This window comes from Amblyomma mixtum, chromosome 3, assembly GCF_055824585.1.
Source record: "Amblyomma mixtum isolate Tamu chromosome 3, ASM5582458v1, whole genome shotgun sequence".
Classification (NCBI taxonomy): Eukaryota; Metazoa; Arthropoda; class Arachnida; order Ixodida; family Ixodidae; genus Amblyomma; species Amblyomma mixtum.
This window is the reverse complement of record NC_143014.1, coordinates 405,395,589-405,421,114: the sequence shown is the minus strand read 5'-3', so window position 1 is coordinate 405,421,114 and position 25,526 is coordinate 405,395,589. Positions and strand designations below refer to the sequence as shown.

The window sequence follows — 25,526 nt, the reverse complement described above, 5'->3', positions numbered from 1 at the left end:
GGAATAACAGAAAACACACGTCAATGCAGGAATGATATAATTTGATTACAAAGCATTGGCTCCATGTAGGCATCTCAAGTTATTTAACTGACCTTTTAAAGATGGAACCTATTTGTGGAGAACGCCACGTTGAAAGCAGAGTTCTATCGGCAAGGTTTTTCTTATTTTGAACCATGATACTGAAACAGTGATTGGCTATACGTGTTTCCGTTTACTGGTGAATTAACATTTTTTTGTGTCATATTTAATGTAATGGGTAGGAATCACAAGCACGCCTAACCATAATGAGTGATTATTACATATTGCCTTATCGTTTGAAATGGAGACAATCAGTTAAGAGGATTACGTGAAGAGAAGTATTTTCACTCTGAAAAATAAACCACTGCTCAAATGCAATAGACCTGAAGAGGGCATTATTCAGACCGCTAATTCTTCCAGTCGCACAGTTGTTTACAAATAGGTTTTAAATGTGCAAAGCCATGGTTTGCAATGGTATGCGATATGAGAATGAAAGAGAGAGAAGCAAATGATTATAATACAGGAAGATAAAAATGCCTTTAGCTTTGAGACTATAGCCTGCTATTGCCAGTTCAGGGCTTAAGTTATCGTGTGGCTTGGAGTCAAAATTGCTGTCTAGTGTAACGCGATAACTTTTAATGATGTAATTAATTTTGGGTAGGTGTGTTCGGAGCTGAAAATACATGAGTAAAAGTTTTTGTTTTCGCTGCATAAATGCCCTGATACAGCATCCTTTAATGAATATTCAAGGTAAGCACTACTTTTGTGTACAATATGATAATCTTTTGACAGATATCGTAATGGATTGCAGCTGGAGGTGGCCCGCCATTATCACTACATTTTTAATGACAGAACTTTGGTGTGGGGTGAACTAATATTCGTAATTTCAAGTGCGTATACAATACGTGTGTTGCATGGTTGAAAATCATTGGGATGAATTTATTTGAGAACTTCCATCTTTTCGTATTCCATATTCATATTTCCTTCTTCATACTTCCATCTAGAATGTTTTCATCACGTGGGTGCCTGCTCGTGTTCCTGCTGACGGCGCAGGAAGTTCTCCAGGTGAGGTCGCAAGCTCATTTCCAGAGAAGCACCAGAAGTGCTCATTCAGCTTCTTTCATCATGAAACTGCACAGGAAACACCAGCAAACAACTGTAGGGTCAGTAGCGAAAGCTTACATTGGCACATAAGGTGTGCATTCATAAGTGCAGTAGCTTCCGAAACAGGAGTGCTCCACAATAATTTAAACCACTTGGGGATCTTTAACATGCTCTTACATCATACAGCACAGGAGCGCCTTTGCTTTCTACCTCCATTGAAACGTGGGCTCTGTGGCTGGGTTCGATGACTGTAAAAAATTCCACTTGCATTTGTTAAAAGCTTAGGGAACCTTTCTGAAGAAAACATTTACTCTTTGCTTTGAAAGAAAAGCAGGGTGGTAGTGGCAGCCACGCAAATGCCACTGTTACATAATATATTGATATGCCTTGATGGTTGGGAAAAGCAGCATACCTGAAAAGTGATGATTTGGTATTGTAGGATTTTGCTCTGCTCGGTGGGGTAGTCTTGCAGGAGTTTTTGTGAATATGTTCTGCATTGCTTCAGTTCTTTGTGTAATCACCCTCTTTGCCACTATTATTATCTATGTCTTTGATTTTAGGGCTATTGTATGCTTGCCGCCGCGGTGGCGAAGCGGTTATGGTGCTCGGCTGCTGACCCGAAAGACGCGGGTTCGATCCCGGCCGCGGCGGCTGGAATTTCTTTGGAGGAGAAATTCTAGAGGCCCGTGTACTGTGCGATGTCAGTGCACGTTAAAGAACCCCAGGTGGTCGAAATTTCCGGAGCCCTTCACTACGGCGTCTCTCATAGCCTCAGTCGCTTTGGGACGTTAAACCCCATAAACCAACCAACCTATTGTATGCTTACTCCGGTATTGGTAACTTTGCGCCATCATTGCCTAGATCTGTCGGGGGTAATACTTCTCTTAAATGCTGTGGAGGGTGCGATTACTTTCTCTAGCCCATTGGTTTTCTGAACGAAGACTGTGCCTAAGCTCACGATGGTTGTGTAAGTGTGAATTTCAATTTCTTCATTTTTATCAAAGTGCATGACGATCGTTTGCGGACTGTAAATGACGCCGAAGTTCCTTGAAGGTTTCTGCTTGCGGCACTCCCCACTTAAATGGCTCGTCTGCCTTTGTGATTTGGGTCAGAGGTTCGGCAATGTGCGAAAAGTTCTTGAAGAATCATCGGTAATACACGCACAGTACAAGGAATCTGCGTATAGCTTTATCACCTGGCAGTGGAAACTGTGCGATAGCAGCTGTTTTCAAGGGGTCTGGACGTACATCCTCTTTGCAAACAATGTGGCCTAGAAACAGCAACTCTTCATAGTCAAAGTGGCACTTCTCTGCTTTCAATGTGAGAGTGGATGACATGATTACCTCCAGTACTGTTTGAAGCCTTTTTAGGTGATCTCCAAAGCTCAAGACAAAGTCAACTATGTCATATAAATATACCAAACAAATCTGCCACTTCAGGCCTGACGGCATTATTCATTACTCCCTGAAGCATTGCTGGTGCGGAACAGGGACCAAATGGCATCGCCTTGACCTCGAAGAGACCATCCGGGTTAATGAATGCGGTCTTGTCGCGATCTCTTTCATGGACCTCAATTTCCAGTAGCTGATCTTGAGGTCATCGATGAGAAATGCTTGGCATTGCACAGCCAGTCCAGTGTGGTGTCCATGTGAGGAAGAGGGTAGACGTCCATTGTTATGTTGTTCAGGTGGTGGTAATCACCGCAGAATCAAAGTGCACCGCCTTTCTTCCTCACTAGAACAAGCGGTGCCGCCCGGGGATCTTTGATGGCTGAATGACGGCGTCGCAAAGCATTTCGGGGCAACACACGGAAGGGGCTCTGGAGGAGAGGTCTGGCGTGCTGGTCGGTTACAATACGATGCTTGGCAACCGGCATTTGTCGAACTTCGGCAGTGACTAGAAGCACTCTCTCTATCTTCAAAGCAGACAGCGGGCCTGGTCTTGGTTGTTCTGGGGCAGGACTTGGTTTATGTCTAAGACGTGCTTGTGATCTTCCTTAGGTGAATCGTCTGGACGGGAAAGGGTGAAGGCATTGAGAATGTTGGATAGTTCGTCGATGAAAGGAATCCTTGTTCCTTTGTTAACGCGCCTGTATTCTTCGCTGAAGTTCGTCTACAGCACTTCATCTTGGCCATTGCGGAAGTGTACTATGCCTCTTGCGATGCCGATTCTGCGCTCTAGAACTAATTCCGTGTTCCCCTCGATGAGAGCTTTCATGTTCTTGACATCCGTGCCACCTGCGGTGACCATGACGGTTGACCAGTTTGGGATGCTTCCTTGTTCATCCAGGACAGTCAGGGCAACATGCTTCATCCTGCTTTTCATCGAAAGGATAGCTTCATTCGTCGAAATTGTGGTGAGCTGGGAATGCAGCTTGATGATGCCTGATGCTCATTAAGGAAATCTGTGCCCGGTATCACGTCACGAGAATATGCTGTTGTACTACGAAGGTCACAGGAAAGGTGTGTCCCTTGACGGCCACTTGCGCTTTGCATCACCATGTTGGGGTAATAAGATGGCCTCCTGCGGTGCTTCAGGTCACGGCTTCGTTGGGCATGTGGATGGTAGGTAGTTTGCGTCCTCAGGGCTTTTCTGGTTGATGTAGTCATTCTGAAGCCCGATCACGTCTTTGTGAGTGTGTACTGCAGTGGCGTAGGTCATAGCCTGGGGTTCTGTGGCCATCGGAGTCAGGGTATCAAGTGCCTGCGGCGCTTCTTCTAGTTCCACATCAATGAGCGTCGCTGCTTGTGACTGATTCATCGACATCGCAGCCATATGTAAAAAAGCCACCCTTTCTACCACTGACCTATGGCAAAGATTAAATATGTTTGTGATATAGGGAAGTGATGACAGCCCGACTCATGGTATATACCAGGCGTTGCAGGGAAGGCCACCACTAATTTTTGAAAGTATGCTTTCCTATGTAAAAAGAGAGCTTCTGTGGTATAGTGATAAGAGTTTGGGGTACATCAGAAAAGAGGAAACTAGTTATTTGTTGCTGGTCAGCCGTAATATCAATATTATAGTATCTAAAACTTCGATGACGCAATTTCTGTCCGTATTGTGTCTCAGCATATTTCGAGAAGTTTACATATAATTCAAAAATCATGTCCTGACGGGGCGCGCACAGACACACAACACCACACGTCGCTGTTCTAAATTTTTTGCAGAAGTCGTGTGCAATGCCTACGTCATGTCCAGGGGAGGCCGGAAGAGGCACAATGCCCACTGTTGTGTCTACGAGTGATCTTAGATGTGAAAAGGAAGAAATGGGAAGTTGCGCCGCAATTATTTAAGGTCACTGCCAGTACTAACAATATACATATCACCCCCCTGACTATAATGGCGAATTGGCACTGTAGGTAAAGGAAAAATGTGCAAACAAACAAATAAATACACAGCCCGAAGTGGTGGGTGGTGTGGATGCCACGGTAAGCCACTTGAACAGCGCTCTCCGAATGACATCAGTGCGGTGACCTCTGAACAGACAGTAAAAGATTTTATCCCCTCAGACGGACTTTCCCGGAAGAGTAACCAACTTTTTTAACCATTTCGTGGAATTAATGTTGAAGGATACGCTGAGCTTTGTTCATATTCGCTCACTTAGTGAGTGTGCCCTTGAGAATCTTCTGCCGGTGCTCTAAATTGCCTTCTGTAACTAATTGCCTTCATATTTCACAGCCTTATCCTCTGCTGCCCATAAGGCAATGAAGGATGTTATAGTTTCTGAATTAAGGTTATGTTTTGTGTGTTAACTACTGCAGTTAGAGCTTCTTTGTACTTATGTGCAGAGATTACCCCGGGATGACCCGCATATACCATTCCCATGCCTTTTCTTTGTGTCTTTTCATTGTTGTTCGTCCCGTGGTTGCGCAACCGACACCTTCACAACACTGCTTGGACGACCCTATGAAACAGGAGCGACAACGGTTCTACCGGTCTCTCCTGGAGCGGCATTGCTGGCAGACACAGTAAGTAAAGGCTGAGACAAGTGTACGCTTCCGCATGCCCACGGTGCCGCACATAGTCCTTCCTCTACCGCTTCGTCTTGCTTCATAACCTCGATGTTCCCATAGATGTAGCAGTTGGTTGTCAACAAAGCTACGTGGTCCTCCGTGGTGGCGAGAGATTTTGTGAGCTTTTCTTTAAGGTCGAGAATAGAGGCCGCCCAATCTTCATAACCGGTTATTTTTTCCGATGTGTAGCTAGTTTGGTGTCCTTCCTGAATGTCTCCCAGTCTGTAATTCTGGCTAGCCTTCGTGGTTTGCTGTGCTTGTTGCTTTTGAAGATGGTCTGCAGCACGTAGTAATCGCTGCCTAGGGTTTCTCCCATTATGTGCCAGCCACTCATAGTCGCGGGCATTGCGGATGAGCCTAAGGTCGAGGGAAGTATCCCATGTTATGCTGATGCCGAGTCGCTTCGGGTGCTGCGGGTCGGTGAGTAGGGTGAGGGCCATGTCAGCGATAGCGGATGCTAGTTTTCTGCCTTTCGAGTCTTTCCTCGGGTGGCCCCATAGGTAGCCAGAAGCATTATAAGTGGCCAACTACACTAAGAAAAGGCCTAAAAGCTCCCCTAGCTGTAGTTCGCGACTTTAATGCTTCTAGCCCCCCATGGGGCTACCCGAGGAAAGACGCGAAAGGCAGAAAAGCATTAAGCATTAAGTCAGAAGCATTAAAGTCGCCAACTACAGCTGGGGGAGCTTTTTGGGCCGCTCTTAGTGCTTTAAGAAAGATCGCATTGAAGGCTATGTGGTGCTGTTTGGGGCAACTATATATATTGAGTATATAGGCGCCCTTGCCTTTTCTGTGCTGTGCTAGTAGCTTTATCAAGGTATATTCAATGTCGCTGTAAGGTCTGCAGGGATTGCCGTGCATGATTTGTTGACCAAGATGCATGTCGAGGGATTTGTGTGATGTGTTTAGTATCCTCTGATCTTAGCCTCCATATTCACGGCGTATTATCTCAAAGCTAGCAGAAGGTTGACACTCTCTTGATTTTGAGAAAAGACAAGGCACATAACTGGCTCCCTGAGTCATTGGACACCCCAATCACGTTCAGCCATAATTATCATTATTCTACAACAGCGCACAACCAAAGTTATGAGAAAGGGAAAGACACTCTGACTCTCTCTCTAGGCACCCGAGTAGAGTATTGGTTTGAGGGACGTATCCTTCAGCACCTCCCAGTATACAGCCTGTCTCTCTCCAGGCGGGTGCTTGAAGAGATCCGTGGTGCAAGGTATATAGTGGGGTGAAACACCAATGTAAAGGAAACTGGTGCAGCTCTGTCCTATGCACAGCCTAGAAACGATTCAATGGACCACAAAGATATGCTCCTAGGTATCAACGGATCTGGAGTAGGTGGTGTGTCATGTGATGATAAGGCCGTTGTAGAAAGCACAGTTTGCTCGCTTTTACCAGTCTCACTGCCATCTACGCTGTGTTGCACTGAATAAAGAGCTATGCTATTTTAGAAATATGTTGCCATATAGTATAGGAGGCGATAATCGCACCGGCAACTGTTAGTAGCGGAATTTAATTACGCTATTGCTCCTGTAGCCTCAAAGGGGACTCGTTGCTACGCTTCATTCCTAATGTTTTTCGCTCTGGCGCAATGGTTAGAAAGCTTCGCTACTTAGCAAGTGGACGTGGTTTCAGTCATTTTTCCGGTGGTCGCGCTTTGTTGGAGGCGAAATGTGAAGACTCATGTTCTTTGCCATAACAGTGCTAGTCAAACATCCTCAAGTGGTCGAAATTTATTTGACCCTCTCCTCTGCATCACCTCCTTATCTCCTCTTTTTTCACTCCCTCCATCCTCTCTTCCTAAAAGTGAGGCAGTTACTACGGCTTTCACTTCCTCAAAACCAGTTTCCTACTTGTGAAGGCGAAGTGCAAAAGGCGCCTGTGTACTGCGCAATGTCATTGGGTATTAAATATCCCAAAGGGGGGTTTAAATATTAATGCGGAAACATTATATGAATCAGCTGTAACGAAACCCTGCTCAGTAGGAAATGCACACATTTTCATTTTTCAAGCGTTGAGATGGACGAAATGATTGTCCTCATTGCGGCATGAACTCAGACTTTCATGACCGCCATTTTGTAGTGCATTGAGCACGCCGATAGGCGGCACGCTAACATGATGGTCTTATCACTACTGTCCAAGGCTTGCGCTACTGAAGCCATGAGCTTTACCGCAAACTGGCACCCTTCACATCATGTAGGTGAGGCATAATTATCATTAATGATAATCTACAGAGCCTCTCCAGTGTGCCATAACTAAATTATTTCTGAGCATCCATGCACTTAAAAACAGCACGCGTATTCCAAAGTTGGACGGCTTCCGATAAGCTTCAGCGTACTGTAAGTTCTTCCTGTCACTTCCTGCGCTTCTTCTCATTCCACATCCATGAGAGTCACTGCTTGTTGCTGATTCATGAACATCGCAGCCATATATAAAAAAGTCACCCTATCTACCGCTTACCTACGGCGAAGATTAAATATGTTTGTGATATAGGGAAGTGATGACAGCCCGACTCAATGTATATACCGGGTGTTTCAGGGAAGCCCGCCACTAATTTTTGAAAGTGTGCTTTCTGATGTATAAAGACAACTTCTGTGGTATAGTGATAGCAGTTTGGGGTACATCAGAAGAGAGAGAACTAGTTATTTGTAGCTGGCCAGTCATAATATCCATATTATAGTATCTAAAATTTTGATGACTCAATTTCTATCTGCATTGTGGCTCAGAAGATTTCGAGAATTTTACATATGATTCAAAAATCACGTGCTCATAGGTCCCGCAGGCATGCCCTCTACTGAACTCAAGTCGCAGGTCTTAAAATCTGAGACACTTGAGCAGGAAGCTCATCCATCAGAAATGATATCGTTAACGATATAGTTGTGATGCAAGTGTTTTCAGGGTGTGAAGAAGTTAAGAAGCCCTGTTTCTTCGAAATTAAAATGAGTTGTAAGTCAGCACGTGTCTGTTGCCCCTGGTGTTTTTTGCTGTTCCATCACAAATGAGTAACCAACATTCCCAAGCTGCTCTCCTGACAAAAGAGAGGACGGTACAAGCGCTTGGTGTCGTAATGGTTCAAACCTGGCCGCCGTGGTGGCTCAGTGGTTATGGTGTTCGGCTGCTGACCCGAAAGATGCGGGTTCGATCCCGGCCATGGCGGTTGAGTTTATTTGGAGGAGAAATTCTAGAGGCCCATGTACTGTCCGATGTCAGTGCACGTTAAGAACCCGAGGTGGTCGAAATTTCCGGAGCCCTCCACTACGGCGTCTCTCATAGCCTTAGTCGCTTCGGGACGTTAAACCCCATAAACCAAACCAAACCAAACCGGTTCAAACCTGCTCTGCTTCTCAAGATAATGTGCGATTCGACCAATTTGCAATCTTGCCCCCTTGGAGTGATGTACAAAAGCAGATGTCGCTATGTGTGCTTTGCCAGAAGGGAATTTTCGAATCGCGCGTGAAGTTTTTGGAATTTTTTGAATCACAGTGCCCACGGTGATCGCGCTTTCGAAATTCTAAAAACTGATTTGTCTATTGCTGATGGCCAGCTACAAAATCTCCATTTGCAATCAAGTGCCTTTCTCTAATCGTTAAAAAATTAACTATTCAAATTAAGTTGACCAGCTTACTAGTTACCAGCATTCATCTGTTTTCTGGCATCCGCCAAAATTGTTAGTACTATATTGCAGAATCCATCTTACTACCTCAAAGAGGCATTTTTTAGATATAAGTGGCATGCTGCTCTGAAAAAGTAAGCTATCACAGGGTGTGGAGCTACTCTTGGCGATGAACACAGTATTTTGGCTACAGAGTATATCCACAATTCTGGCAGTAGTCTTATGCTTAAGCCGTGAACCACACTTTGGAAAGGCTCGGAATGCCACTGGCACAATCTGGAAGGCTTCCTTTTTATCAGATCCGAATTAGTATGTTGCCATCTACATTGCCTGTGCGAATGGTCTTTACAGGAAAGACCGAGGGTATTTGCTAATCAAGTGTCACGTATTCATTACATTTCGTGTACAGCTGACCATTAAGATGGTGATTACACGTCCGACATACGCACAATATCTTCGCATATAAGTTTGTCGAGGGGTTCGGCAGCTGGCTTTTTGCCCTGAGATGAAATATATAGTGACAGGGGTTTACCTCGCTGAAATATAATAGCTGGGCAAGCTGGCGTTTTCACGTATAGTCACAGTCGTGCAGTAGTAGTGTCGCCTCGTGCTTCCGGCTAATATCGCAGAGTATGCACCCGCTCTTTTGGTTATCTGCGCAATTTTACACAGCCCGCAAAGTGCTGCGGTACAAAGCGTCCGCCCACGAAGGACTAAGTCTGAAAGCCGTTCATACCGCACGACGTTCATTCACTGGCTGCCACCTTGGCAATAACTGCTGATGTCAGTGGTGCGAGGCAGTCACGTACCGTTCTTGACTTCAGAAACCGGACACCTTAGTGGGAGTAGTAACTTTGGTACGAACAGATTGTGAGGGAGGGGTCAGAAGGCTCGGGAGGCTGTTTGTGCGATCTATCTGCATAGGCTGTGTTGTTTGCAGAAAAGCTAGACTTAAAAATGTCTAGATCAAGTGGGCTCTGTTACGGCTATAAAAGGCTTCTTAAGGGGGATCTAATAAAGTTGCGGTATGCCTGAGATGTTAAGTCACACCGCTCCACGAATATTGTCCAGCAAGAACTTAAAATGTTCAATAGAATAGAATAGCAACGGTGATAAGCAAGCTAAGAGCAGCACCAATAAAGATAGAAATCAACTTTCGCCGCCTCTGCAAAACAGTGCCCACAAAGAGAAAACACGTTTCGCACGACTCCGTTGCGATCCCGCGGCGGAATCGAAACCGCATAGGCGCGTTGCCACAGAGGGCGAGAATACCTCGCGAGCAACGGTGGTAAGCAAGCTAAGAGCAGCGCCAATAAAGATAGAGATCAACTTCGGCAGCCACTGCAAGATAGTGCTGCCAAAAAGAAAACTCAAATTTCGCGCGACTCCGTTGCGATCACGCGGCGAAACCAAAACTACAAAAGGGGTGTTGCCGCAGTCTGTGCCGCTGCGTTAAAGCTAGACATAAGTTCTGCTTATCTCCGTAAGAAGGCAGCACAAAATTCAAACACTTGTTGTAAGTCCAAAGGGGTGGCAGCACCCCCCAGTGAGCACGCATTGTTCTTTTGGCGCAAAATTTCAAACGGAAGATCGAAACCGTACCCGTACGGCAAAGACCTTGCGGGACAGAAAACCGCCGCCGTACATATACGGCAAAAACCTTAAAAGGGTTAATGGAATTTGACACCCCAAAGTGACTCAGGCTATGAGGGACGCAGTAATGGAGGGCTTCAGATAGTTTCGACCACCTGAGGCTCTTTGAAGTGCACTGACGTCGCACAGTACATGGGCCTCTAGCATTTCGCCTGCATCGAAATGTAACCACCATGGCTGGAATCGAACCTGCATCTTTCAGGTCGGCAGATGACAACCGTAACCACTGACCCACCGCGGTGGTTTGAGGGGAAAAGCGGAGTGTGCGCAGGAGAGAAGGAGCAACACAGTGAGATGTCATAGTACACCATACGATGCATATGAGTTGAGGCATTACGGTGCATCATTGAGAGCAGCGGAGCATAGAATCGGGACGCGCAGGCCAGCTGTGGCTCAAGCAGTGCTATGGGCTAGGTGGTACGGTGCCTTGCAGAAATCTGCTAACAATGCAGCTGATACAAACCAGCTGCCTCCTGATTCCGGGAGGAAGAGCCTTCCTTGCCAGTCTCAAAGTTGCGGGCAGGGCAATAACACAGTGACGATAAGACGCTTGAGTGTCAGCAGGACCTCGAAAGCTACACCTGTGAAGTGGTGAACGGCATGAGGTGCGTGAAAACCTCCAGGCATGCATTTCGTACAAGAAGCTAGCCCTCATACTTGCCACGTAACGGAATGATTGCATGCAAACTGGGCAGTGGCCACAGGCGGGTGTCTTGTGGTCCTTATGCAGGCTGCCCACATGAATGGTGGCCGCACCCTCCGGCAGCTGTCACGTCTCGAGACGGACGGGTTTGTGAGCCTGCACTCCATCCAGAATTCACAGTCGTCCAGCACCCCCGAGGGCTCCATCGACATAAACGTGGAGTCCCTGTCAGGTTAGTTGTGCTCTGCCCCAGTGGGGTGGAAGGAATTTAAATTTCCGCTTGTAGTTAATTTTCGCAAACGAAGGCCAAAGGATCGAATGGGACTAATTGAGAAACCAGATGCAGTAGGTGGGCCAGGGGCTGAAAGCGTATTCAGCTTCTGAAAAGAAAAGAAAGAAAAAAAGAAGGCAATAGAAAAATGCCTTCGAGTTCAATGCGCCATGTAATTCACTATAATAGAACAGTAAATTTGAAGTTTTAAAAAAAGACTGATAATTCAGCATGAGTTTTTTTTTTTTTCTGATCCCTCAGCTCACTTGAGGGGGGAGCTTATATAATATGTTATGCAACTTTTTGCTGACAGCTTTCAATAAATTTTGCAGCAGGAAACTTGCTAGGACGCACGCCATTGGTCTGTCTTGACATCAAACTATGCAATAAGGGCAAAATTATTATCCTGCCTATCATAGAAGTTGAGTTACAGGGTTTTGAATTTGCCACTTCACAAGCTGGAAGAAACTGATGATTTCAAAATCCTATTACTCACCTTCTATAAGAGGCAGGATGATAATTTTACCCTTTTGCATAGCTTTATGTCAAGAGAAACCAGTGGCATGTAGTCTAACGAGTTCCTTACAGCAGAATTTCTTTCAAACTCTCGGCAAAAGTTACCTAACATATTGCGTAAGTGCACAAGGACTTGTTGTCTATTAAATTAAATTACATATTTGGAATCAACACGCAAAAAGGCATGTTCTCTGAAGATTTCATAGTTGTGACTTCATTAATAAAAATTTATTTCTAAGACCCTCTTGTTAAGCAGCGAATGCAGTTTCACCACCAAGCAAATTATAATGCGCTACATAGAAGTTGAGTTATCTTTAGTGAAATTGTTATTTGCAGTGTCTTCACGCTTTTCCCTCTCCTCTTGTCACTTTTTGCACGCTGGAAGGTTGCCGCTCTTCTGCCGGCTTGCCAACTTTCGAGCCCAACGAAGGGCCAATCACAGTCTTCATTGAAAAGCTGGGGAAAATGTTAGTGCGTGAGCACTTAGGTAGTCAAGATATTGCATGGTGTTGCATACTGTGAAGTGTAGAAATGGAGACCTGTGATCTATAAATTACTGATGCCTATCTGTAGGCTCTCCTAGTAGCCTGCAAAGATGTGGCTCTTTTAACTTTTCCTGGTTTGTGAGAGGCCTGGCTCTGGCCTGACCGTGCCAGGTGATGTGTAAAGTTGCGTGTTTAGTTTTGAGCTTGAAATGTGTTAAGTTGTCGTTCCTAGGTTTTAAGGAGAGCGTTTGGCAGAAGCAAAGTAGGCCTTGTTCTGAAACTGGAAATTTTGTCATCTTGGCCTGTTTAAAGAAAGATTTATGAAAGGCTCTGGCACTGACGCCTATTTCTCTTTAAAGGAGCACAGTTCCACATGGCAGTGTTCAAGCATTGCCCCTGCCAATGTATAAAGGTAAGGATTCTGTTGTTAGGCATTGTTTGCACTTGTGGAAAATTTGGAGCGCTAAGCATGTGAAATTTGGTTGTCGCACGTGATTTTGGGTTCTCTGCTGCATTCAGAAGTGTATTATTTGGCTCAGGTTTTTATGGCAACACACTGCAGGGATTAAGCGTGTTGTGCTCTCCTCTGAATGTCTTCTAGAACTCCTTTAAATTAGATTCACGGTGTTAATAGTATCAGATCATGCAAAAATTTTTTGTATATTTCTAAGAACTTGTGTGAAATGCTTTTAGGTTGGCTTTTGGAAGTCACTTTGAAGTCATTTGCAAATACTTACGTGGATTACCTTAACTTTAAAGCTCAAAGTTCAAAAAACTGATTCTGCCTACTCGTATTCTTGTAACTTTTTTGCAGTTTGTTGTAATATTATGAAAGCTGTGATTTCCAAGCTGTAGAATGTTACTGCAAGTTCAGGATGGCGCTGGTACGTTTCTCGACTATTCTCAATAGCGACGCCGCGGCCATTTGCCCACCGGCTTGAGCCTGAGGCAACCGGCCTTCATTGCGATGGCTGACGCTGCGTACAGTGTTCGTGCTTCCAATGCATCAAAGTGTCCATTGGGCCTGTGCCCAAATTGAACAAATTTAAGAACGACAGGGGCACAGGTAGAAGACTGGACTGTGCACGGTTGCCATATGCAGAGTCTTTGTCAGCATGGAAAGCACGGCTTCTTTTTAATTAAAAGAGGCGCTATCCCAGATTTTGGCGAAAGTCATTCCACTTTATTCTCTGTACATAGTCTGCACAAAATACTGCCACACACAGCAGCATCACTAATTCGCTTACAGGTTTCTGCTCCTTCAAAAGAATTCGTACCGGGCTCTCTATGACTCGCTGTGGCATAAAACTACTTTCAGTCAACTATTCGTACTTCTCTCTGCATTCTATCTTCATTGTTTCTGTGTTAATCGAGCTTTAACTCAGCACAGTGTCAGGACCAGGAAGAGTAACCTGCCGGGACGTGGTAGAGCGGAAGACGTGCTGCTTACACAGGGAGCTCCTAGCGGGGATGACGTAGACTTCGGACATCAGTCAGAGAACGAAGATTAGAAATGCTTCTTACATCATCCTGATATATGTGTAGTGAAAGTGTGAAATGGTGGTTTTGGCGATGAGGGGGTGTAATTATGTTTATAAAATTCTTACATCTATTATTCGAGAACGTGAAGCTCGTTTGAATAATAGGTCTCACATACACTGAATTACCCAGTCTGCAAGCATAAGGAATTCACAGTCCTAAATTCACACCCTACTTTGGCTTCATTCTTAGATACTTTCGATGTGTGTGTGTTGCAGGGTAGATCTCCAGCCATGAGATACTTGTGCTGCTTCAAGAGGATTCTTCGTTGTGTGTGCTAATTTTTGCAGAGCTCGTGTAGAATACCTGCATCGCATCCAGACGAAGGTCAGGCACGTGGGTACACCCAGGGTGCTCAAGGCCTTTCAGAGTGAGTCGATAGAAGTTGTCTTGGATGCATGGAAAGAAACAAGGGAGTTAACGCACTGGGTGTCGAGCCAGCATTTCTGAGTGTAAGGTGTGTGCACGTGGTGCAGTTTCAGTCCAGCTTCGGATGCATAGCAACATTCTTTTGCAGTTCGTATGTCAAATCGGTGCAGAGATTTTAGAACCAAGCAAACAAAAACTAACTACTATAAGAATTTTTCTATATTATTACCTCAATGCCTTTCTTTGTTCTGTTTTTTTTTTGTCGCGTCGGAAGGGAAAAAATTTATATATTCTGTTCTCAATATGCTTGCTTGTCTCACTTTATTTCACAGAACACGGGAAAAAGTTCATGATAGACTATGTTTGGCTTCCCTCTCCATTTTTGCATACTGAAAAATTAGATGGGATTTTTTTTCTTATTTTTTGGTTCCTGCAGTGTTTCGTGTAATTAGAGAGCTCGAAAACTCTTCGGTTTGTATAACAAGTGCGCGAGGTAACCTGCTGCTTTAAATAAAGATGTGCATTAGGTGCTGGAACAATACCATCGTGCAGCACTCGCAGGGCGGGGTCATTTTGTTTCTTCATGCAATGTTTATGTCGTTCCACATGGGCGGGTATCGGTGATGTAGTGCATCCCGAGTTTTCCTGTCGCATCTATTTCTGTGCAGTTGTAAAGAGTCTTTAAGAGCAAATAACTGAGATCTGAGTGGAATGCTAATTTGTCGTACAATTTGCAGCTAAAACGTCATCTGCCACCTAGGCCCATTCCAAATTTCAGTAAAACGGCGAGTTGAGCGAGTTGGTACATACTGCTGGGAAACAGCGCAGAAACAGGGACAAGAGAAAAGACGACGGGACAGGCAGCACCTGTCCCGTCGTCTTCTTTTATCTTGTCCCTGTTCCTGCGCTCTTTCCCAGCAGCCCATTCCAAATGTTCTATTAATTTCTCTCTGAACAGCCTGGGTTTTGAACTGGCGAGGAAGGGCACCCAAATTCACCGCAGTTCACACCCGCTCGCAATTCTGCGGTTAAAGATGATTCCGAAGCAAAACTGGGAATTCCGTTTACCTCTGCTGATTTTTTAACACCTGGCAGACAAAGCAAATAAGGTACATTGTATGTTTAATTGAATGTGGCCATGTTTTGCTTTGCGCTTTGCTTACTTAAGGTGGCGTGCGTGATTTCATGAGATCTAGGTAGTTATTTCAATGATGTTTCTTTCTTTTTTGTTGAAGAGACTTGGAAAAGATGCATGCTGTAGATTGGGCCACATATGTCGATATGTTAGCTAGCGATAAGGATGCATGTCACACTCTGTGCTCGAAAGACCCCAGAAGTGAAGGCAAAAGTCCACTGAGTGGTTTACCCAACTAGTCCGACTGTGCACAGGAAAGAAAGGACGTTTCTGAATGCACATCTCCTAATTATCATTTTAGATGCAGTTCACGTATTCGGTGATGACAGCATGGCCCCAGTTTCCGCCCTGTGATATTTCCGGCAGCTTGCTAAGGCATTTGGCATACAACCGTGGCGTTACATCATGACATGGTTGCGTGACAAGGACAGTCGCCGAAGGCACTTAGGCAGGTGCAGAGCAGATGAAAGAGGCTCCAGAAGCAAACTGGCAAGCAAAAAAGTGTAGATGTGACTAGCAGAGGTATTGGCTACCTTATAGAAGGTTGACTTTGTTTTTCTGGCAAAATATTGAAGTAAATAGGTTTGTCGTATTTCACATTAAACATTTCAAAATCTCATTTCTTGATGCATTGGACCCATTATTAGAAAAAGAAAGGGTATCAGGTTTTTATTCTTTCCCAGATTCATCTACAGAGAGCTCCAAAGCTACTCAACTAGAATGGTGCGTGTCTATATGGTAGGTCCTATTTATGCGCAGAAGTGGCTCCATGTAGGCACCTCAACTTATTTAACTGACCTTTGAAAGATGGAACCTCTTTATGGAGAACACCATGTTGAAAGCAGAATTCTATCGGCAAGGTTTTTCTTATTCTGAACCGTGGTACTGAAACAGTGATTGGCCACATGTGTTTCCGTTAACTGGTAAATTAACATTTTTTTCATGTCATATTAAAATCGCAAGCACGCCTAACCATAATGAGTGATTATTACATATTGCCTTATCGTTTGAAATGGAGACAATCAGTTAAGAGGATTACGTGAAGAGAAATATTTTCACCCTGAAAAATAAATCACTGCTCGAATGCAGTAGACCTGAAGAGGGCATTATTCACAATGGTAATTTTTCCAGTCGAACAGTTGGGTCCACATAGGTTTTAAATGTGCAAAGCCATGGTTTGCAATGGTATGCGATATGAGAATGAAAGAGAGAGAAGCAAATGATTTTAATACAGGAAGATAAAAATGCCTTTACCTTTGAGACCATAGCCTGCTAGTGCCAGCTCAGGGCTTAAGTTATCACCGTGTGGCTTGGAGTCAAATTATCTGTCTAGTGTAACCCGAAAACATTTAATGGTGTACTTAATTTTGGGTAGGTGTGTCCGGAGCTCAATATACGTGAGTAAAAGTTTTTTTTGGCTGCATAAATGCCCTTTTACCGCATCCTTGAATGAATATACAAGGTAAGCACTACTTTTGTGCATAATATGATAATCTTTTGACAGATATCGGAAAGGATTGTAGCTAGATGTGGCCCTCCATTTTCACTACATTTATTAAGAACAGAAATTTTGTGTTGGGAGAACTAATATTCTTGACTTTCAAGTGTGTTTAGTATATGTGTGTTACATGGTTGGAAATCATTTGGATAAATTTGTATTGGAGAACTTCCTAGTATTGAGTCGTGTTCAAATACCACGCAGACTTTTATAAATCTGACCTTGCCAACGACGAATACCTTTGCAAATCATCTGAAGATCGAGTTTAAAGCATGAAGGTATGATACTGAAGCAAACTTTTGGAGCCGCTCTTTTACATGCAAACAAGAGCTTCACTGCTAAAATTTATAAATGCGATAAGCATTTTAGCGAAAAAAGCGGATAACACGTTTTCTTTTGGCGATTTATTGCTGTATCGTTGCACCTGGCGGCCGCATGGCCGCCTGTGGAAGCTGCGACTAGACGTCATTACACCCGCGCGCCCACCGTTCCCGCAGAAGCACGATTGCCATCGCTACTCACGGCTTTTCCATGTCTGTCGTCTGCTCACGGCCTACACAGATATTTCAAGATGTTAATCGATGCTCTCTACATACCATAACCATATGCACTCTTACGTCCGCTAAATGCAGCTATTTTTTCCGGACCTTACACCATTTCTAACATTCTCACTTTTAAAACAGAAGCCCGACGACATTCAGACTAGTGGCTTCATCTGGTGGTTAGGAGGGGAACTATTGTTGTCAATAAACCGATGCCCCTCTTAGCCTAAACGAGGCAGAATCGTCACTCTAAACAAAAATGAAGCAAATTTATTACTCGTATGTTTTCTTATGGGCGACAGGAGACGGAGCGAAAGACCGGTGGCCCATTTACGGCCAGTGAACGCGCTGAAGAAGGCAGTAACAAAGACGAAACCAGTCCGAAGCGAAGCTTCATGCATCGAACGGCGCCGCGATATTTGTCGCCACGGGAGGGTGCCATGACGTCACGCTCTTCACCTCGCTTCGGCCGGGAGGGCTTGGCGCGCGCTCATGAAACTTCGAAAATAAAACCATCCGCTGAACAATATGCGCAGAGACGACTAGATTTCGGTGTAATCACATTCCGAGAGTCTATTTCCTGCGTTTTTGTTCAATTTTAAGATTTTGCTTCAGTTTCCCTTTAAGGACTCGGTACGAAAGCGCTATTTCTTTTTCTCGTCCGTCATTCCTGGGTTGTACTGATCAAGTTTGAACATAGGTTGGCTTCTTGGGCTCGATGCGACATTCTGCGAGTGCTTTCTATTTAGCTAAACACGCCATCCAAAAGGTGCGGTCTTCAAAGGTCCCTTGCATGGCCTGTGAAACTTCAACTAGACACCCTGCGGGAGTCGTATGTGGTGTTCTATTAATGGGCTTTCCTGTATGTCTCGGTTTGTGTGAACAAGATTTCAGAGCCCTCACTAAAAAGAATTTTGGATGTCACAGGAATACTGCTAAAGGTGTGGGGTTTAGCATAAAAAAAACACGGAAGGATAAAGCGAGAAACTGTGTGCTTTCGCTTCGACATTGTTCGAGCTCGTGGTCGGGTACCCTTGTTCCTATCACGTGTGAAAGCTCACTCGCACTTTTTTGAGGTTCAAGCCTATCAGTGCCCAAACATCAGCAGTCCACGTGACAAATGGTTGTGTGAAAAAGTTGAGAGGATGCCTTCATATCATTTTGCCGACACTTTAGAATTGATCTTCTTCTAATCTGCTCAGGTATACTGTCGTTTTGCCACGGTCCGAGTTCTTGATGTTGGCGCAGTATTCGGTCGCTGCCAATTAATTGCAAATTTTCGAATATGCTTTTCTCGAATCGAATCTGGACAACATAATAAGCATAATAGTCTTCAATATTTCTTAGTCTTCAATATGTCCAGTATCACGTCGCGAGAACATGCTGTTGTACTACAAAGGTCACGGGAAAGGTGTGTCCCTTGACAGCCGCTCGCGCTTTGCATCACCATGTTGGGGTAATAACATGGCCTCCTGCGGTGCGTCGGCTCACGGCTTCGTTGGGTATGTGTATGGTAGGTAGTTTGCGTTCTCGGGGCTTTTCTGGTTGATGTAGTCATTCTGAAGCCTGATCGCTTCTTCGTCAGAGTGTGTACAGCAGCGGCGTCGGTCATGGCCTGGGGTTCTGTGGCCATCGGAGTTGGGGTACCAAGTATCTGCTGTGCTTCTTTTTGTTCCACATCCATGAGAGGCGCTGCTTGTGACTGATTCATCAACATCACAGCCATATATAAAACAGCCACCATTTCTACCACTGACCTACGGCAAAGATTTAATGTGTTTGTGATATAGGGAAGTGATGACAGCCCGACTCATGGTATATACCAGGTGTTGCAGGGAAGCCCGCCACTAATTTTTGAAAGTATCCTTTCCTATGTAAAAAGACAAATTCTGTGGTATAGTGATAGCAGTTTGGGGTACATCAGAAAAGGACACCGCCGCGGTGGCTCAGTGGTTATGGTGCTCAGCTGCTGACCCGAAAGACGCGGGTTTGATCCCGGCAGCAGCGGTTGAATTTCTTTGGAGGAGAAATTGTAGAGGCCCGTGTATTGTGCGATGTCAGTGCACGTTAAAGAACCCCAGGTAGTCGAAATTTCCGCAGCCCTCCACTACGGCGTCTCTCATAGCCATAATCGCTTTGGGACGTTAAACCCCATAAACCAAACCATAAACCAACCAGAAAAGAAGGAACTAGTTATTTGTTGCTGTTCAGTCGTAATATAGATATCATAGTATCTAAAAGATTGATGACGCAATTTCAATCCACTTTGTGCATCAGCATATTTAGAGAAGTTTACGTATTCAAAAATGACCTGCCGCCAGGGCGCACACACAGACGCACAACAGCACACGTTGCTGTTCTAAATTTTTTGCAGAAGTCATGTGCAATGCCTACGTAGCGTCCAGATGTGGCCACAAGAGCCACAATGCCCACCGTTGTGGGTGTCTTCGAGTGATGTTAGATGTGAAGAGGAAGACATGGGAAGTTGCGCGGAAATTATTTAAGGTCACTGCCAGTACTAACGATGAAAACAGCCAAAAAGGTCAAGGAAAGGTCCTTCATTAACTTTGGTAAGATATGTGTGCCCGACTTGTGATGTAATGTCTCTTTAACACTGCAGTTTTAAAGAAATTGCATTTTTTGGCTTCAGTTGGCACAGGAGCTAATTAATGGATATTTTCAGCTGACCTCTCAGTGTAGTGCCCAAACCTGCATATCCTTAGCAAGATTTACCCGATGCAATATCGGGACACTTGCCTGTGGTGTGGCAGCAAACCATAGTTGTACCACATCACGTGGGAATGCAGAAAGAACGACAGCTTTCGTAAAGAACCGAGTGCAGAACAGTCGGAGAGCCGGCTCTCCAGCGGCAATCTGGGTTGCCAACAAGCAGCGAAGCTCAGCGGAGCCCTGGAATAGGTGCACCGACCCTGTGAGAAGAAGGAAGATGGACCTCTTCTTTCTCGTCTGCTACTAGCACCTTTCTAGAGCAATAAGTTTTTCCTACCTACCTACCTTGCTACTTCACAGTTTCAAAACCAGCCCTTTTCATGGACGTAATGGCTCTTTACTGTTGAGGTCACTAGCCAAGTAAGCTTACGTGGCTTGATTATGTGGTAGATTCGTTTTCTAGGACATTTTTTGTATCCTAAAAACTTTTAAGCTTTTTCTGGAAATTCTCGGATGACGAGATACATTGAAAGCTGCCTCTAAACGTGCACCTCTGGGTTTATTTTTTTCACTTCCCCTTGAGAATTGTCGCCTTTCCAGTCTTAAACTAGAGGGTTGAGAGTATCCATGAAATAATTTTTTTTTTCGGAAGCTTGCAGGTGATGTTTATTTAAAGCACTGTAATGCAAATGCCTCCGGGAGGCATTTCAGTTGGATTAAAATTGGGAGCTACAGCCTAAGGACTTTATTAGTTAACTTCAGCACTTGCGTTTTACTTACCCAGTACTGAGATTGGACAGTACCAATCAAAACCGCGCCAAGCGCACATGCAGCTGCAGCTTACGTGCAATTTTTGCTTTGTCTGGGTGACCCACAGCTGTGCATTTTGACAGCATCGTTTCCCCGTGAACACGGTGCCATAGACAGGGCAGGGACGACTAACAACAGTGGAAGCTCCACGATGTGACTTTGTCAGTAGGATTGGAAGGCTGTCGGCTGTCCCCAACCTTGCCTCCCATCTCTTGTCCAGTCTTTGTTTGACATTTTTGGGAAAGATGTCAACTGGCACTCCTTATTTTTCACTGCCACCTTTGTGTGTGATTTGAACTGCACTCGCCCCCACGAATTCTTGAAGTGGAATGAAATTGTCGTCCCTAGCGGTATTCTTATTGGTTTTTGCTTTCTTGCGCTGCTACTTTCCAGTTTTTGTGGCATGCGAAAAGCTTTGAGTACTCAGTCATAATATTTTGGATCCATTTCGCGAGTATGAAAAAACAATATTCAATCTGGATGGCCAACCAGTCAAAGGCAGCGCCAATCTGGATGCCACCTCATTTCTGTTGTCGAAAATGGCTGCTCCTTCGCGATACCATCAGCTCGAAGTGGGCATGTCTGGAGAAAATTAAAATATTAACTATTATAATTTTGGCTGTCTCTTTGGGCGTTCAGGAGTTACAATATTCCTTACTCTGCATACAAACCTCATGCTTTGTCTGCGTCGCAGGGCCCCTTTAAGGAAGAGGGTGAACGTGTCCGCCTGCAGGAAGAGATGCTGGCGAGCATTCAGCAATATGTTGATGACATGGGACCGGTGAACAGAGTGAAAAAGTGGCCACTCTACATTGTGTCCACAAACATACTGTCCAGAATTCAGGGAAATCCTGCATCCTGGCGACGGGGAGACCCTGCTGCTCGGACCTGGACATGCAACGCGGACCCTCAAATGCGCCTATGTGATCACCTGTAAACTTGACCTGCTGCCTATATAACAGGGCAGTGTAACCAGGCCCTACGTAACTTTCTTGCCAAATAAAGGTTTCTTCTTTCCCTCTGTGAGTCTGATAAATGGTACATAGCCTCCCAGAGACTGCTCAAGGAGCACTATATTGTAGCGTGCAACGCCAAAAAGAACACCCGCGCAGAGACGAAAAACCTGCGGCGGTCACCCAGTGGTTCGAGCGCGCGCGAGAGAGCCAACTAACTTCTTCCTCTTCTAGCGCATGCACTACTTCTGTCTCTTCTTCGAATGCATGTATCACTGCCCCCCTCTTCTGCAGCATCGACACGATGCGGCTAGGAGAGAAAAGTCAGCGAAAGGGTAGAACACAGCTGCAGTGGACCGCAGTTCAGTCAGGTAGCCGGTCGTGGTAAGGCTTCATGCGAACAACGTGTACGACTTCAGTTCGGTGCGACCGGCGCGATGAACAAGCTGTCGGGGCGGGAGCAACTGCATAAGTCACATCACTGATGCGGCGCACTACTTCGTAAGGGCCGAAGTATCGGCGCAGCAGCTTTTCAGAGAGCCCGCGGCGACGAACAGGTATCCAAATCCACACAAGGTCGCCGGGAGCATAACTGACGAAACGGCGTCCACAGTTGTACTTAGTGGCGGCAGCCTCCTGTTGACGGTGGATGCGCAGGCGGGCCAGTTGACGCGCTTCCTCAGCACGCTGAACGAAGGTATCTACGTCGATGTCAGCGTCAGAGTCGCAGTAAGGGTCGACGGGCAACATAGCATCCAACGGAGTGGTCACCTGGCGACCGAAGACAAGCTGAAAGGGGGCCAGTCGGGTTGTTTCCTGCAGGGCGGTGTTGTACGCAAACGTTACGTACGGCAGAATGGCATCCCAAGTTCGATGCTCGACGTCAACGTACATTGATAGCATGTCGGCTAGTGTGCGGTTGAGTCGCTCTACCAACCCGTTTGTCTGCGGGTGATACGCCGTAGCACGTCGGTGGCTCGTGTGCGTCAGAGTCATCACGGACTGGGTTAAGCGGGCCGTGAAAGCAGTTCCCCGGTCAGTAACAACAACGGCGGGTGCTCCATGACGCAAGACAATGTTGTGGACGAAGAACTGCGCCACTTCAGCAGCAGTGCCTTTGGCAAGAGACGTGGTCTCAGCGTACCGTGTGAGGTAGTCAGTCGCAACGACTATCCAACGCTTTCCAGACGAAGACTTCGGAAATGGGCCAAGGAGGTCCATGCCCACTTGATGGAAAGGGGTCTTCGGTGGATCGACGGGGTGAAGAAATCCGGCCGGTTTCAATGGAGGAGTCTTCCGACGTTGGCATTCACGGCATGTTTTGACGTAGGCCCGCACCGATGGGAGTAACCTGGGCCAATAATACTTTTGTCTAATCCGCGCGAGTGTACGGCTGACTCCAAGGTGGCCGGCGGAGGGTGCATCATGACAGGCACTCAAGATCTCAGACCGCAGCTGTGATGGTACGACAAGTAGGAACACTTCTTCGCTGTTGGCAAAGTTGCGCTTGTAGAGAACACCAGACCGTAAAGTGAAGGTGTGAAGCCCTCGAAGAAAAACACGCGGAATGGGAGCTTCACTGCCTTCGAGGTAATCGATGAGCGGCGCCAACTCCGTGTCCGCCCTCTGAAGCTGCGCCATTTGGGTGGTACTAACAGAGCCCAGGAAAGGAAAATCATCGGTGGTTTCTTCGGTATTGATTGGGATAGGCGCGCGCGACAGACAATCCGCATCCTGATGCTTGCGGCCAGACTTGTAAACTACTGTCAAGTCGTATTCTTGCAAGCGTAAGCTCCATCTAGCCAAGCGTCCTGAGGGGTCTTTGAGGCTCGCCAGCCAGCATAAGGAGTGGTGGTCGCTTACCACACGGAAGGGTCGTCCGTAGAGGTACGGTCGGAACTTGCAGATGGCCCATATCACTGCAAGACATTCTTTCTCCGTCGTAGAATAATTGGTCTCGGAGCGCGTAAGTGTCCGACTAGCATAACTGATGACCCGTTCTGCACCGTCTTGCCACTGGATCAGTACTGCACCAAGGCCAACATTGCTGGCGTCAGTGTGGATGTCCGTGGCAGCATGCTCGTCGAAATGGCCGAGTATCGGAGTGCTTTGCAGACGGCTGCGAAGCTCGACAAATGCAGCCTCTTCGTCGGTCCCCCACAGGAAGGGCGTGTCGTCGCGGGTCAGTGCGTTCAGCGGTTCCGCGATTTTCGAGAAATCTTGAATAAAGCGCCTATAATAGGAGCACAGGCCTAAAAACCGGCGAACGGCCTTCTTGTCAGTTGGGCGTGGAAAACCTGAGACGGCAGCAGTCTTGTCAGGGTCCGGGCGAACACCTTGTGCGCTGACAACGTGACCAAGAAAGCGAAGTTCCTCAAAGCCAAAATGGCATTTCTCGGCTTTGATGGTGAGTTGCGCGGATTTGAGCGCTTGTAGCACAATGCGCAACCGCTCCAAGTGTTGGTCAAAGGTGGGCGAAAATATAACGACATCGTCCAGGTACACCAGGCAGGACTGCCATTTCAAGCCGGAGAGGACAGTGTCCATCATGCGTTGGAAAGTGGCCGGTGCTGAGCACAGACCAAATGGGAGCACTTTAAACTCATAGAGGCCGTCAGGCGTCACGAAAGCCGTCTTCTCCCGGTCTCTCTCGTCCACTTCGATTTGCCAGTACCCGCTTTTAAGATCCAATGACGAGAAGTATCTGGCGTTCCGCAATCGGTCGAGCGCGTCATCTATCCTGGGCAGCGGGTAAACGTCCTTTTTGGTCACGCTGTTAAGTTTCCTGTAGTCCACGCAGAAACGCAGAGTATTGTCCTTCTTTTTTACAAGAACCACAGGCGATGCCCACGGACTGGTGGACGGCTGAATGACATCGTCTGCAAGCATCTCGGCAACCTGATTCTGAATGGCTTCTCTCTCCACCGGGGAAACACGATATGGGCGCTGGCAGACGGGTCGCGTAGTCTCGTCAGTGATGATACGATGCTTGGCGAGTGGAGTTCGGCCGACCTTCGAGCACGTAGCGAAACAGTCCGCAAATTCTGCCAAGAGGGCCGACAGAAGATCCCTCTGAACCGACGGCAAGGCAGGATTTATTTTGACTGACTGAAGAACGTGATGTGGGCCAGCATACTCCGGAGAGGGTCCTCCCACGGTGCACAAACCTGGAACCTCAGCAACGTCGTGGAGGAAGGCAATAGCCATGCCTTTGGCCAGGTGCTGATATTCGTTGGCAAAGTTAGTCAGGAGGACGTGGGTGCGGCCGTCACGTAGTTGGACGAGACCTCTTGCAACGGCAAGTCCCCGCTTAAGCAGCAGTGGACTATGGCTGTCCGCTAGGCCCTCGTAGTCATGAAAGAGGTCATTCCGCACGAGCACCAGAACACTGCACCGCGGCGGCACCGTGACGTCGTTCTCGACAATGCGCAGAGCGTTGCTGCAGGGATCGCGGGAGTAAAAGCGCGCCACGGCCTGTTTGGTCGAGAACGTGACACGTGCCTCCTGAAAGTCAATCACAGCGCCGTTCGACTGCAGGAAGTCGATCCCCAGAATCAAGTCTCTGGAACACTCGGGGAGTACGACAAATTCACCAACGTACATAAAACCACTAATCCCAACTCTAGCCGTGCACTTGCCCACAGGGGAAATTAGGTGGCCACCAGCGGTGCGAATGGGGGTCCCC

At 46.3% G+C, this 25,526-nt stretch overlaps 1 protein-coding gene and 1 long non-coding RNA gene across 3 annotated transcripts in view; both read left to right on the top strand.

Moving 5' to 3' along the window:
• The window catches only part of LOC149357473 (uncharacterized), a 55,884-nt gene extending 50,852 nt beyond the window's left edge, over window positions 1-5,032 (top strand). Inside the window, exons 15-16 of the mRNA XM_089584721.1 lie at window positions 1,023-1,083; window positions 4,293-5,032. The gene's annotated coding sequence lies outside the window, so the exon portion shown is untranslated. The remainder of the gene's footprint in view (window positions 1-1,022; window positions 1,084-4,292) is intronic.
• Window positions 5,033-11,158: 6,126 nt separating this feature from the next.
• Window positions 11,159-21,909, top strand: LOC149357472 (uncharacterized). Of its 2 annotated transcripts, none has more exons than XR_016291841.1 (4): window positions 11,159-11,285; window positions 13,140-13,209; window positions 14,155-14,234; window positions 21,583-21,909. It is a non-coding gene; the product is annotated as an uncharacterized LOC149357472 (long non-coding RNA). The 2 variants fall into 2 exon arrangements; XR_016291840.1 differs by having other exon boundaries at window positions 19,783-21,726.
• Window positions 21,910-25,526: the final 3,617 nt, after the last annotated feature.